The sequence below is a fragment of the Patagioenas fasciata genome, chromosome 1, assembly GCF_037038585.1.
Source record: "Patagioenas fasciata isolate bPatFas1 chromosome 1, bPatFas1.hap1, whole genome shotgun sequence".
Classification (NCBI taxonomy): Eukaryota; Metazoa; Chordata; class Aves; order Columbiformes; family Columbidae; genus Patagioenas; species Patagioenas fasciata.
This window is the reverse complement of record NC_092520.1, coordinates 209,509,005-209,524,591: the sequence shown is the minus strand read 5'-3', so window position 1 is coordinate 209,524,591 and position 15,587 is coordinate 209,509,005. Positions and strand designations below refer to the sequence as shown.

Sequence of the window (15,587 nt, the reverse complement as noted above, 5' to 3'; positions counted from 1 at the left end):
CATAAGTGGCAAACTTTGAGTGAAACAGTGATTAATTTAATTAAGTTTAAACATTTTGGACTTTTATTTTATGGTCGCACACATAAGGAGAGCAATAACTGAATACAAATGTTGCATATCTACTGTGGCATGATCCAAGCAACTGCTACTAAAATATTAAGGAAAAAAATCATTTCCCTATTTTATTTTTTTTTTATAATTAGATGGGAACCATATTTTGGTGACTACATTTACAGTTAGATGTTATAGATTATGCTTCTCTTTGTTTTGGAAGGATGATTTTAGCCATGCTGATAAAAGCCTGTTAGCAAGAATTAAAATAGCTATAAATGGCATTTATAGCTTTTGCATTTTTCTTTCTTGTTAGTTTTAATCACATATTTCACACTCATACGATGTAGCCGGTCTGCTAATAGTCGCTAGCACAGACCTTCAAAAATGGTTTTAAACATCTGGTTAAAAACATAGCTTTTTAAGTACCGTGATTGTTCATCCCTTTTTATGTGAAAGTTGCAGCAGTTGTTCATTATGTCCCTGACTTCTGCTTTTCAAAAATTTAGAAGGGAAACTTAAAAGCAGAGTGAAAACAATACTGGCAACTTTTTAAAAGTGCCAAAGTTTTAACTGTTTTCTGTTGAAGTGCTTTCCTGACTTTCCGTTCAAACAAGCATGTTTGTACACGATATTACTGGAAAGGCTGAATGTGTGTCTGCAAAGTACAACATGATGAACGTCTGTGTATATTCTACATATACCATACTATTAAAATCAATCTGTTCAGGTTAGTTTCTATTCAGAGGAGAGCTGAGAAACACAACCACTAGTTTCTGTCACGTGCTGCCTCGTATCAATTAAAAATAAATTAAATTTCATGCAAAGAACCCAAGTTAAAAATCCCAGCAAACAACAACGGAACCTTTCCACTAATGATTTTCAGTCATCAGAAGTGGAGAGAGACTCAGACAGCAGACAGCATGGTCCCAGCATGCTTTTTGCCTTTTTTTTTGTTTGCACAGTAGCTGTCAGTTGCAGCCCTGCAGGTAGTAGAACCCAGTGGGAAGAGGGGCGGGACAGAGCGATGCTGCCTGAACTGACAGCAAATTTAAATTACTGAGCTTTCTTTTTCTTTTTTTCTTTTTTTTTTTTTTGTTTTTCTTTCTTTGCGTGCCTTTTTTTCTTTGGTATTTTTCTACTCTGCGACAAACTGAAAAGATTCTAGCACACGCTAATTTAACAACCCTGCTTCGTCGTCTTCTTTTTTTCTCCCTTCTGCTTCCAGGATAATTAAAAGAGAAACCTGTAAAGGCAACATTCCTTCAAGCAAGTTGGTGCTGCAACGTGCTGGTAAGATGGATTTATTTATTTTTTTTCACTACCCCATCTTTTCTTTTCCTTTTTTGGAGCTGAACGCTTTTGTATATCTAACGCAGTCATAAGTGTGGTTCCCCTGCTGTGGAGGGTTAGCATGTAATGAAAAGGTGTAACTGCTTGATATGTAACCTTTTCTTATTACTTAAAATGGATAATAACAGCTTTCGTGTCTGTCCTCATGATGATTTTCTCTCTGTGAATTGACTATTTGCTCAACAGAAACGATGCTGTGATTGTCGCACTATGACAATGAGGACTTGATTGTTTTTTGGTTACTATTCCATGCTCCTATCAGAAAAGATACTTGAGTTGGGGGTTTTGAGTGTGTGTGATTTTTTTTTTCCTAATGTTGCCTGAAGCACTGACATGATGGGGGTGGAGATGGGGGTGGAGGAGATGAGCTTGGGTATCATTCTGCCTGTTCAGCTGTTTACTAGGTAGAGAAGCGCAACACGGAAACTTTTTAAAAAAAAAATAAATAAATATTTTTCGGCTTGCATCGAGTGGGATCAGTGTATCCAGGATTTATTGTTGTCTAGTGCTGGTTGAAGTTCTTTCTGCCCCTTGCATTGTTCTTCTGGAAAAGGGATAGAAGGGATTTTCTACTGCATATCTTGTCATACCACTGTAGCAGTTAATTGCAAGTAGCTGGCAAACTTTGAGATGAAATACCAAACCTTGCTTTTGTATAGAATGAGTTTGATGCTGTGGATAGTTTCCTGTGAATACAAGCCTGACAGATACAATCAGATCTGTATAATACAAGTTGCAGTTCCTGCCTTGCAAATCCCTTGATTTCCAAGGTCTGCTTTCTAGTCTTTTTCTGACAGTAATTCCTCATTTTTTATTTTTTTTTAATTAAATGTATTTTGTTTTTGCTCTGTGTTTAGCCTTATAAAACTTATAAGGTGACTTTTTTCCTCAGGATTTCTGGATGTAATTCTGCCAAGTATTAAATGTTACAACACCTACTGAAATCAACAGGAAGGTTGAGCTTGTAGTGTATTTAAGATAAAATTAATGAATACTAGTAAGACTGGGTCTTATGATTGCTAACTATGTCTCTTTTCCTAACTGTGATAACTTGTTGTTACACCTAAATTGGATCATGTAGGCTTTTAATGAAGTATCTAGAATGAACTACACTAACACTGTTCTTACAGTTAGTTGTAAAAAAGCTTTTAGCAGTGCTAAGGAAAACTTTTTGAACATAGAACAGGATTATTCAGAGAAATCTAATGGAGTTAGAAAGCCAGTGTTATTCAGTCCTTTAATTCACTGAAAGCTGTTTTCCTTAATATTAAATAAAAGGAAAAAAAAAAAAAGGAAGAGTTTTCCAGGCTCAAAGGTATGTTTTTCCAAATTGCATTATGTGATCACAGAAGTGAAGTTGTGTAAGGAGAGAGAAGACGAGGAGCAGTCAGGGATTAAGCACAGATTCCCTTACCAGCCCCTGGAGAGAGGGAGAGGATGTGCCAATGCCATATGGAAAATCACATTCTTTCACAGCAACTTGGTTGGGTCACAGGGTTAAGGGTGCCACACTTGCAAAAGTTCATCACTCCTTATTTCAGCCTCAATTTCATGCACTGCAATCACTTTTCTGAAGATTTACCTTGCTTGTGCAAAACATGCTGGTATCTTATGAAATGAGGTCATTGTAGTTCCCACATCTTGCTTTTCCTCTGACAACTTTCCTCCCCTCACTCAAAAAACAAGATCTGCAAGGCCCAGAAAATTAAGCTTTGTCCCTTGTAATCCTAAACTCCTATCCATTTATAACCAGAGAAGAAAAGGACTGAATTCCTTGTTCTTGTTATGGAAATAAGTTTTTATTCACTCAGTATCAACTGACAGTTAGAAGCGTATCTGATGTAATATGAATAAACTGTAGACTGTTGACAGTAAATTATGCGACTATAGTCTTGCGTTGTCCTAGAAACAGTGCTTTTACAATGCTCAAGTGGCCTAAGAGGGTCAAACAACTACTCATACTCTCATTTGAGTTTCCTAATCACCCAAAGCCATGAGAAGGTCATGGTGGCTGATTTCCATTGCCCATGGTGGGCATCTCAGCGATGGGCAGGTTGCATTTAGTAGAACTTCAATGCAGCCAGCGTTATTCAGTCATAGACGTGATGTCAAAGCTACTGTTATGGGGCAACATGAAAACATAGCACAGCCAAGTTTAGATTCTGAGTCTGGTGACAAGAATTTGTTCCTGCAGTCATAAAGTATAAAAAGCCAGATATCTGTACCTTTAAAAAGCAGACAAAAAAACCTACCACCCTAACCCAATCTACTAATCTACTTTTTTCTTTGGCTGTAGTGTTTAAATACAAATATTTTTAATTAATCCATGCACTTTAAATTGCTATTTGCTTCCAGCAACACTGTCTTCTACCTAGTGCTTGGAAATTTCTAGTTGAATTGAATTGCTCTCATTAAAAAAAAATAAAAAAAAAAGCAAGCCAGAAAGCTTACTGTAATTTCCTGTCAGTAACACAGAAATAAGAAAACACTGGGCTAATAAAAATGATTATCTGAGTTTACAACTGTTAAAAAGATTCCTGAATAGAAATGGTTCTATTATGCACAAAGGCTTCTATCATCACTAGAGGAATGTAATAAAAAATTATGAGTTTTAGTATTAGGGGCCTGTCATTCGATCAGAAATCAACCCATAAACTTGCTTGTGGAATGCCATAAGTTTTGGCATCTTCCTTCCCCTTCTATTAATAAAATATTAAAGAAATTTTATAATTAGAAGTTTTGAGAACATCATAGCTATGAATTTTCTTTACAGGAATAAGCTGGCACAATTCTGTATTTCTTCCACATCTCCAACTCTCCATTTAAAGTCACTGCAAATCTGTTGCATACAGCAGGCAGAATTGGTGTAAATCCCAAATTTACCATGGGCAATAATGATGGAATTTCTTCAGCCTCTTTCTGCTAAGAGAGGACAGATTCTCAGACTTTTCTCTGGACTCTGCAGAGGTACTTAAGAATATTTCCTAGTACCTCTTTCCCTGATTGGGATTATTTACTAGCATTACATTTCTGATCAGTTGCATCTTAGAGTCATGACAAAATTTTAACCTCTGAGGATTTTTTTTTTTCCTTCTAGTAATAAAAGGCTTGTACATTTATCTTCCAGCTGCAAATCACTTACAACATTGTAAGGGGCTTGCTGTGTTTCCATTTGATTTAACAAATTAGCCGTGGTCTTCATTCAGCAAGAATCATTCTGGAAGCTGAACATCACCAAATGAAGGAAGACAGCTGTACCTGGCTCAGAGTGCCCCACAGTTCTCTGGTTTTCCCCAACTACCGGACTGATAATATGTTGGGCAAGCACTTGCCAAGACACAGTCCTTCCACAAGCCTGGAAGCCAGTCACACGTCCTTCATCTCCTGGTGTCGTGTGCATGGTTCACTGTAGACTCCTTGGGACTCCTTAACCTGTGTAGGGTATAGGAAGCTCTAAAAATAATGCCTTCTAATTACTTTCATCACTCTCAAGGCAATAGACTACGCAGTATTTATCAGGTCACTAGATATGAATTAAAAATACAAATAAATATCCTATTGTATTAAGGTGAACAGTAAAATATTACTAAGAATGAAACAAAGTGAAAAGAGAAGTAGAGCCCCAGAGAGCTCAGTTCTAGATTATAATTGTCACTCTAAGTCTTCTTTGGTTACTTTGCATCTCCTGTGATCTGCGAGGCTGATAACTTTGCTCTCATCCCAAGGTTGATGTGCTCCAAGAGCTCTTAGAGCTACATCTTTCCTACTCTTGAAATTAGAGTCATTTCTTGTCATCTTCATAGCGGAAAGTAACAAAAGAAGAGCAAGCTATGAGCTCCACCAATCTATTTTTAAATTCGCTTTCTCATACTGTAATCTTCAGTTTTCTGTATACCATCCATATAAATGTTTGTTGTCTTAATGGCACTTGGACACCAGAGGTAGGATTCATCTCATTCAAATTCAGATACTTATGCTGTAGACACCTACAATCTGAGCTAACCACCTCAGGGTCCCATTATAACCAGAGGAAACAAGCAGGTGTTTTCAGGGAGTGATTTATCTGACCTAGTTTAAATGTCTGTTTTGTTTGAATCCTACTGAAGGATGTCAAATTCAAGACTCAGATCATTTAACCACCTCTCCTCCTAAAATTTTCTTAATTAACCGTACTGTTGTATTGCTTAATTTAGACATCTTTTCCTCACTTGCTTGGCTTCTCTTGTAGCAGTTTCATGAAGACAAAGGGCTTAGAACTCCATAAATTCCATACCTTGAAAAACAGTTACAGTACTATTGACTTAAAGAGTTTCGCATACCAGGCAGTAGGCTTAAAACAAGGCTAATCATAGTGAAATTAGGACTGAATTGCATAGACAGGGTTGTATCACTTACATATATCATTAGTCCTCAAGGACCACTGCGGGGATGCAGGCACAAGTGCATTTCAGACAGGGTTTTTAATGTACATCATGGTTACTTTCATTAGGCTGAACTGATCTAGTGAAAGGAGGTGCTGCAATTGGTTTATTTGTTCTACTTTGCAGTCAGTGGCATTTAAACACCACGATGCTTTAAAAAACCTCAAAGTCAGGAAGCTCCATGAGTATGATGAAGTCTACCTATTTTAGGCACCAGTATTTTAATGAGTTGATGCTCCTGATGTAAGTTCCCTTACCCAGAGGAAGCTACGTTCATTTGGAAGATTGTGGACAGACAATTTGGCTTCCTAAATTTGTATAGCTAAGGCTTGTACTTCCAGTTCTGAAAGTATCTGCTGCAGAGAGATCCCTGGCTCCCAGGTGTTACAGTGCACCTCACCTTTGTGTCTCACCTGGCCATGTATGAAGTGGATAGTTGTGTCCTCTTGGCCCTATGCGTTTGTTTTTGTTCCCAAGCACATGGCATGAAGGGTTGCGGATGATGCTGGTGAGGTCAGTCCATTTGAACAGAGGGTTGAATGGAGGAGAAGGAGCCAGCATTAGAGCAGAGCAGCTTTGTTCATAGGGCCTAGAGAAAGATAAACCTAAGGATGACCATAAGCAGCATCACAGTCAGGTTTCTCTTCAAGGAAAATCTGATTAATTTCAAAAGTTGTTGTGTCAGTACATAAGTATATATTAGGATGGATATAAATACACAGTATGGCTGTTAGATACATAAAGCCTCACTAGATAGCTCAGCTGTGCAAAATGTGAACACGGGGCACATCAGACAAACGTGGTCTCCCTTAGGATTCATTTCTCTCTTCACTTAGGTAACCTTCGGCGTCTTAAAGATTAAGCATAGGTTTGATTTAAGTTAGACAAACTGTATTCTACCATTAATTTAAATACAAAATTGCTGATCACCAGGTGTGATTGAAGTAGAACTATTTTAAATCTGAGTTCTGCAGTGTTTTGCAGAAATAATTTTTATTCAGATAAGGACAGTGGCTGGATTTTGAAGCATGCAGAAAATGTGATAATACAGAATAGAACTGCTCACATAATAAAAGAGCTCTGAACACAGGATTTGATCTCATACATTTCTAATTTTCAGTACTAAATGTATAAGTAATGTACAAGACACCGACATAGTGAGCAATCCAGAAGGCCTTTTACCTGTGTTTTGGGTAAGAAGAGACAGAAGTATAGATTGATAGTGGCTCTTAATCAATCTGATTCAGCCAATGTTTTCCATAGACACTCCATTTATAAGCAGCTCTACTAATGTCTTTCTTTTGCTGGATTCAAAGTCACTGACATTATGAAGGATATATGCATACTAAACAAAGCTTTTGCACCTGAGTGAAAAGCAAGAGCAGCCTACCCAGTGTCACGCAGTAAGAGACCACATTCATAGGACATTAAAGCTGGGTACCCTTGCTGAACAGGTTTACACGTTTAAGCCTTGATCCTGCAAGGACTTACACACATACTTAACCTTACACACTGCAAATGAAATCCTGGGTCTCTCAAAATCAATGACAAAGCTCTGCTGACTTCAAAGGGCCACTCTGTGAATAGTCTTTTTTGGCTTCATTGCAGCCACACAGAGTGTAGAAGTGTGTGAGCTGATCTCCCCAACCTTGCTTGCTTGTGTGAAGTCTTAAGAGATTGAGGGAGCTGCTAAGTTTAACTTTCAAAACATTTACTTCTGTCTCACAACAAACCATAAGCATTCAAAGGTATTTTCCTGTTTGATCTGTGTTCTTTAGGGGTTTTGCCCAAACCCTGTAGTAAAACCTGCAGGAGCAGTTTCTGCTGGAGAAGTCTGTGAGAAATCTATAATGCAACCCTCTCCCTGGCTAGTATTGCACCCTGTGCAGGTTGTTTACTTTACAGAAGATCCAGTTCCTGGAGTAAGGTGATTATTCTGGAATCACATCTTTCTCTTTTAAAGAAAAAAAAAAATCTATAGCTCACATTATTTCATAGGAAATCTGGAAAATATCTACTGAAAAGATTTACAAGTCAGAAATACAATAATGCATGAATTTGTGCAGGATCTAATGGCTGTTTTTCATCTGCTGTTGGTGTTAATTGAGATACCCTGTTGCAAAATCTAACAGCTGTCTCTGAGACTCAATCCTGACTCTCCCTTTGTGTGCAAAACTCTGTGCCCGTGAGAACCACTGTGGAGTCCTGCAGAGTTCACTGAAGAGCTGGGGAGGAGGGAAGGTGATGTTAGTCCCATTTTTTCATCACAGATCCCTTTCTAAAGCAGGTTAAGTCAATGATCCTTCCCCTGCACAGACCCTTTGGCTCTAGACATGATGCAATATGCACCCAAGCCTCATGGTGGCTGAGATGCTGAAGCTGGGGGGTCTTTGGCAGCCATGAGAGACACCAAGGTGTCCGAGTTCCAACAGCAAAGCTCATGCTGTTAAATGCAGATCTCCTGAGCAAAAGTGCTAATAACTGGCATCCAGGTACACCATTATGACTTGCCCATATTAGGAACTAGGAAAATCTTGAGTATCATCTCCCCAAGATGGCAAAAAGATTTGTGAGGACAATTATCCCAGTGTAAGTGTACAGTAGCAGGGAGTAAGGGTTTGCAAAACAAATTTATAAACTTTGCATCCCAGTTCTGCTTTAGGATAAGTCTGTGTTAGCATTTGTGTAAGCCAAGTTATCCCTTCTCACCTAAATTGTGTCAGTCATTTGAAAACATAAGTAGGTTGGGTGAGCCCAGCAAAGCTTTTTTTTCTATTTCAGCATTTTCCTCTGACATGTTTCATTGCTCCAGCTGTGAAAAAAAATCCCCAGACTTTACTTTTTTTTTTTTGGCTCTTACTGTAAAGGTATTTTAATTTTATCTTTATCGTGTTCCTGTACTAATGGGCTTTACATATTCCCAAGCAAAGTCCTGTGTGAAATTCTTAACCACAGAGATTACAGAAATTTACTGCTTCACTGGCATGGCCAAGTTGCCACAAAATTGCATTTGCTAATGTTGCTGTGAAAACACATGGCACCTGCCATTTCTTAGCATAAGGATTTGAATATGGATGGAAAGAATTTAAGAATGCCTATAAAATTGGGCTTGGCCATGTCAGTTTAGCTTTAAGAAGGAGACTGTGCTATAAAATCCTCAGCCATAATTGGACACAAGCGACAGCTTTATTTAACTACTGTTCACAAATGAACGAGCAATGAAAATGTTCTGCCTTTCTCACCCTAGAAGAATGACCATGGCAGATGTTAACACTGTTGAGAACAGCTTTATTTTAACTACAGGTGAGGCAAATGGGAGATTTATTGGTCTGGGCATTGAGGGAAGGGGAGGGTATCCCATGCTGTTCCAAAGAAGTGCAATGCACATTATCAAACATGCTACATGGCACACACAGTGCTCTAAAACAGGGGCTATTCTGTGTCCATGAATTCATGAGCATGCCTGCTTTCTTTTTTGCTTTTTTAAGTGCCCAATACCCAGAATCACAAATTGTACACGGTTCTGCTTTTTGTTTCTTCATGTCGTGTCCTGTACCCATTTAAGTCAATGGTGAGTCTCTAACTTCACTTATAATACGATGTAATCAATGACTCAAAGTCTGGGAACTCAGTGACCTGCGAAACAGTAAACAAGAGACAATGTTGTTTCTCTGATGAAAGTCCTGAGACAAGGCTTGATCCAACATCTGCTGGATCCTTTCTATTCATTTTAATGAGCTTACAGTTGGTCCCTAACATAATGTGTATTCAATAGAAATCAGCAGTGGTTGTTCAGGCACTGATCCGGTAAAGCCCTTAATTATGTGCTTAAGATTATGGTATGGGAATAGTCCCATAGAAGCCACCACAACCACAGAAATGCTTTAAGTTCAGAAAGTAACTAAATGTTTGTCTTTCTTTTTTTTTTTTTTTCAGTAAATCCCCTCTGCCAAGCAAACTAACAAGTAAAATTTTTGGAAATCCAGCACCTCGAGATGCATGCATAAATATGATGATATTCAGATCTGTACATGATTTTTTTTTAGCTGCTTTATGCTTCTTTATGCCTAGGTATAGCAAAACACTTTACCGCAATTGTGATATGAATAGGAATACTTGCAGCTTGAAATTCAAGGCTCCCTACCCTTTTAGATTCAGGATACTCTCGCATGTGTTGCTGCTGTCTGATTGTCAGTCCCATTTCTAAGCAGAACATTTTAAAATGTATAAAAAAGTAAAACTGTTTATCGTATAAGCAGGAAAATATTTTTTTATGTAGTTAAAGTAAATTCTGCCATTTTGCCCCAAACTCTTTAGAAGAGATGCTTAAAGGTAGTTTGTATTTTTGTGCCATGTGGAGAACATACCGTTTAGCTGCTTCATTTCAACTCAGCTCATTTAACTAGAGGGTACCATATTTTGATATTATCTTGTTTTCATGAAACCTGTGATATTCACCAGGTTTTTCAGGTAATGCTGTTTACAGCAAACACTGCCTATGGTGTTTCCAAAAGTTTCCCGCTGTCAAAAGCATGAGGGCCAAATTGAAAATATTGGTTTGGGAGAATGTAATCTTTTCAGTACAGACTTTGGTCAGCGTGATTGTGTTCAGTGTGAGTGCCCAATAGTAATGATGTCCAGGCATAGGGCCAAATGCTAAAACTGCCCCCAGAGTGAATATACTCATACTCTGCAAGAGAAGCAGTAAAGTACGCTCGTATTCTGGCCAGCAACATCCAAAAGCACAGCTCCCCATGAGGATATTTCTTGCCAGGAGTATGAATAAGCTGCATTGAGGCTGTGCATTATGGCAACTGCTGCATCAGGGACTGCTAAGTAACTCATAAATAAGCAGTCTCTGCTGCCCCCAATTCCTCTATCAAGCTTCAGAAGTTACTTATGTAGCTCCAAGTATGAAAGGCTTGCATAGTGGCCTCAGTGGACTTTGAGAAGTGCCAGAACAGAGGTGGCTACTTTCCACCTCCACCTCCTTCGACTGGCCATAATTTCTCTGGCAAGCATGAATATACAGCGCCTAGAAGGATTTGGCTTCGAGTCTTCAGCTCATATTCATCATTTGGGTTGCTCCAGTGAAGTTATGAAGCCAGAGGCTCCTGTTATGGTAGGATAAAGACTCTACCACAGCTGAAATCTTTATTAATGCATGAATTATGAATAAAGCCAGAAAAAATAGACACACTTTACTAAACCCACCAACTGTCTAGTTTTGGGCACATTAGAGGATTTATACTCACATAGAAACCCACATTAAAATGCACATTTTTTACATTAGTGCCCATTTCAGTTTTGTTTTCTTGAAAACAACTTAAGTTCCACTCACATAAGCCTACCAGACTTTCTGCTGATATAAATCAGAGTGACCTCTTGAAGCCTGTTGAGCATCTGCCCCAGAATGGCAAATAATAGTCTCTAGAGCCTGACTAATTTTTAAGGATGACAGATATTACTGATCCCACATGTATTACTTTTTGTGTAACACAGACGAAACAATTTTAACCAGGAATTCCTACACTAGGGATAACCATATTCTATAAGGCTGTAGTATATGTTAAGCGTATTCTTGCAGCAAAGCATCCTGTCTTGGTTTAGAGGTTTCAGACTTGCTTATATGGATCCAGTAGTTCAAAGGTTTGTGTGGATAGGTTGTAGTCAATATAATAATGAATATGAGCATTAGACTTCTATATTGTTCTATAACTGTACATCTGTATTAGAAATTCTCCCAGTTCTAACTGATGACATGCTAAGATCCAGATTCTCAATATTTGTAGCAGAATTGCACATTCTGAGTCCAAATAAGCCAATCAAGTGATTATCTGGAAGGTAATACTCTGTCCATGTACTCTTTTTCTTCAGATGCAATTTTCTTACCTTTCAGGACATTTTGTAATCTACTGCATAGATATCACCTTTTGGAAAAACACAGAAATATCAACTGTTAATGTGTCTATCTAAACAAAAAGCTGTATAATTTAGAGCAAGGATAATCAACCTCTTTTGCATGTGAAGAAAAGCAGACCACCAAAAACCAGAAAAACATTGTCATAGTTTCGTTTTCTTTCTGTACTTCTCTTTCAACAGTGAAAGAATATATTTTTGTTCTGTAGCTACTTGTGTTGAACAGAAGAGTGAATATACAGAAGCAGTTCTTTTATCCGTTATTTGCAAACAATTTCATACATCAAACTCTTAAAAACCTTTGGCAAGTCTTTCTCATCAGGTGTGATTCAAAATTCTGTACGAATTACTCTTCTAAGGTTTTACTAGAACCAAATTGGTAATCCACAATCACTACTAATGGTTTATCTTATGTAAACGTATAACACTGCAGAAGTTCACAAAATACATTAGGAGAAAATAAATGACATTGAAACAGGACAGGAAACACTTCAAAAGGAACTAATTTTCACTTGCAACAAAACTCATTTGGGGAACTTCTTAACTCAGAGGTCTTCCATACCCCCATGTTTCTTTGGGTAACTTCGTTCATTGCCTTAAAACTAATTTACCCAAGCAGGAAAACTTGTTCTCTGAAAGGTACTAAAACTGGTTTTGAATGTACTGGTGCTAGGGGTTCGTGTTTATGTTGTCAATACTTTGTTTGTGGGAGTTCCTCTATGATTATGTCAGTACTATGGAATAAGTCAGTCAAGTCCATCCCATAGCCTCAAGTCCTGTTGACATGGAACAGGTCATATTCATTTGCATATATTCCCTGCAACCCCAGACAGACTAACAGCATCCAACCTTGATGTTGGTACCTGCTGTCCCTCAACCAAAGCTTGAACGTTTTCAAGGAGCGTGTCACTTGGCACAACCTAAAGCTCTGCAGGTAAGCACACTATCAACTAAACATCTATGAATGATCAGGCAATAGTACTTAAGCCACAAGCCTGGCCTTGATTTATTCTATTAGCACAGACAAAACAAAGCGATTCTCTTCTCCAGAATACTCACCTGCTCTGATTTAAACTTCAGATGGATGCAGTTTCATACCTTGCCAACCCTGTTATAGGGAACTTGAAAAGAGATGGGAATAATTGCTAGCAGGTGACTGTAGAGATTAAGTAGGATGTTTTTGAATATAAAGACATATCCTTAATCTGTGCATTAAAAATTCAGTGAGCGGATGTATCTACATGACATGCCTAAACCATGAAGTTTTGGAAGATGGGGAAGTAGTATTAAGCTCGCTTTACTTGTACAGCCTGCTCTAGACATCCACTATTGACCACTGATGGAGACAGGACAGGGAGTTAGACAGATGTCTGATCTAACCTAGTGCAACCCTGGTGCAGTAGTCTTATGTTACCTGAAAGGGTGCGGGGAGAGGCATGGAAACTTTCTGCTTTCGTTGGAGGAAAGAAGGTTGGCTGTTGGTACTGTGCTAATGAGACCTGATGTGGGATGTTGGAGTGAAGCTGGTTTTCCAACCAAACACGTCTGTATCCATCCAAATAAACACACTGGGTACTCATCCGTAAGTCCTTGTCCAAGAGAAAATTGGATTCTGAATAAGCATCCAAAGATGTAAAAATGTAAATATACTAATACCGTCCCTTCAGAAAAATCAGATACATACGTTTAACAGAACAGGAAGAGGTGGGTGTTGTGTTATTCTAATCACTTGAAATGTCAGTTTAGATAATTTTTCTAATTGAGTCTTGATATTTCGCTGCTTCCCATATTTCCCAAAATTATTATTAACAAATAAACAGATCTTTCTTAGTTGTCTCTGTAATAATAATGGCAAAGGCACTGTTCAATATGTAGGAACTCCAATTTAGGTGAAAATTAGTTCTGGTAATGGAGCAAGTGGCATCATGCAGACACATCTACTAATAATGCTGCTTCTTTCGATGCATATTGTGCAAGAAGCTATGGCAAGACATGTTCCAGTCCTAGTTTTATTAAATGCACAATACAGACCACCAGTAACTATTATGTCAGTGGAAAATAAAAACATACAATATGCATATAATATGATGAAAATGAACATGGAGGACCACATCACTGTGCTCTCCTTCTGCAGGGTTTTGGCAGTCTTCCTATGAAGCTGGCCAGTTTAGAATTAGCAACATCAGAAGAAATGTCCAAAACCTAACTTAATTTGGATTTGTCAATACCAGACTCCTCTGAGTGAAAGTAAGTCCTCTTTCCACAGGATAGATAAGTCTTCCCAGAATATTTCCCCAGACAGATTCTCCTCTGCACATTCCTTTGCCAACTGGAACCTTTTGATCTCAACATCCTTAGTGCCAAATTCTTTAATGGTGTAAATGAGTGAAACTCCACCTAAGGCAGTGGAGCAGATCCCATTTACACCTGCAGAGAACTTGGCTTTGATTTTGTAGCCAAGGAGAGATTAAAACCATTGGTTCTAGTAGATTTGTTAGCCTGTAAATATGCCCTTCATCTCTTGTTGCAGATAGCTCTGTTATCCAGTCCAAATGTGAGAAGGAAAAACAGCAGAAAATGCTCTTGAGGGGGTGAATTCTGGAAGGGAGGATGATACACTGGAGGGTTCAATAGGATTTTGTGATCTCCATCGTATGATCGAGTATATATTATCATAATTATGATACTGATCTCTTCAGTTGCTTTCTGTGTAGCTTTTTTCCAGATCTCCTAATATGAATCACTTATTCCAAATTGCACTTTGAAGAAAGAATCCACTGATACATCAGAGATTAGAGTCGCTCATGATGGATTGTGCTTCATGCCTCTATACACCACATAAAATTATGCATTTTACACTACCTTGTAAAATAACCATTTATCTAAGTAAACATATTGACTCCTTTTGGGTTCATATGAAAACTATCCTGGCTTGTGAATCTTAATTTAGAAAGCTCTTGACAGGCAGGAAAAAAGATAGCTAACAATGATGGAGAAGAATCAGTTACTTAAATGTCAATAAAGGGAGTTTAAAAAATGAGCTCAAAGTAACAGATCAATTTGTTCTCGTGTCCAGTCAGAGACACAGACTTGGCACCTTTTTCTACCTTTCCCCCTCTTGAGAAAAAAAGCTTTAGTATTTGTGGCAAATGGTGTCAATTCAAACATGACAACAGCGTGTACTAAAGAAAGAAATGAAGCCAAGTGGTTAGAGCAAAGAGAAACAATTGAATGTCATTTTCCAGGGATTCTGCCTCTTATTTTTCCACACTTTCTGTGGGTACCAAAGAAAGATATCTCTTTTCCAGGCATTTCGATTTGCACATCTGTAATATGGAAATTATACTTCTGAGACAGATTCTCTCTCGAGTCCTTCCATGTGGGTCACCATAACGTTTAGACATTTGACATTGGTAAAATTGTGTCAGCATAAACACACCCCAATTCCTCTTCTGAGTTGGAAGTGTCAGAAAGCATAAGGCTGTGCAAGAATGAAGTTCAAGAATGAGGGTATAACAGCCTCATCTCAGAACCTTTGGAAAATCCTACATTTTTCTAGGGAGTAGTAGTACAGATTAGCACGAGCAGGGTTTCGCTCAGCTTTCAAAAAATAACAGGTTAGATTTTCTTGTACTTGACCATTTCTACTTGTTACCTTGGATTGCACCTAATTGGTGTACCTACCTTATTTTGGTCCTCTTTGAATAATTTTCCTCTAAGCATTTAGGATGAAACAACTTAGAGACAAAGCAGAATATCAGAGCAAAGCATTATCTTATATATTTCTGCTTCCCCAAAGGTTTACTCTCCAAAAAAATCCATTGTCCTATGTGGAATGTAAAA

At 38.2% G+C, this 15,587-nt stretch overlaps 1 protein-coding gene across 1 annotated transcript in view; it reads left to right on the top strand.

Moving 5' to 3' along the window:
- The first annotated feature begins 966 nt into the window (after positions 1–966).
- CELF2 (CUGBP Elav-like family member 2) overlaps positions 967–15,587 on the top strand; it is a 558,210-nt gene continuing 543,589 nt past the window's right edge. Inside the window, exons 1-2 of the mRNA XM_071803529.1 lie at positions 967–1,040; positions 1,280–1,344. The gene's annotated coding sequence lies outside the window, so the exon portion shown is untranslated. The remainder of the gene's footprint in view (positions 1,041–1,279; positions 1,345–15,587) is intronic.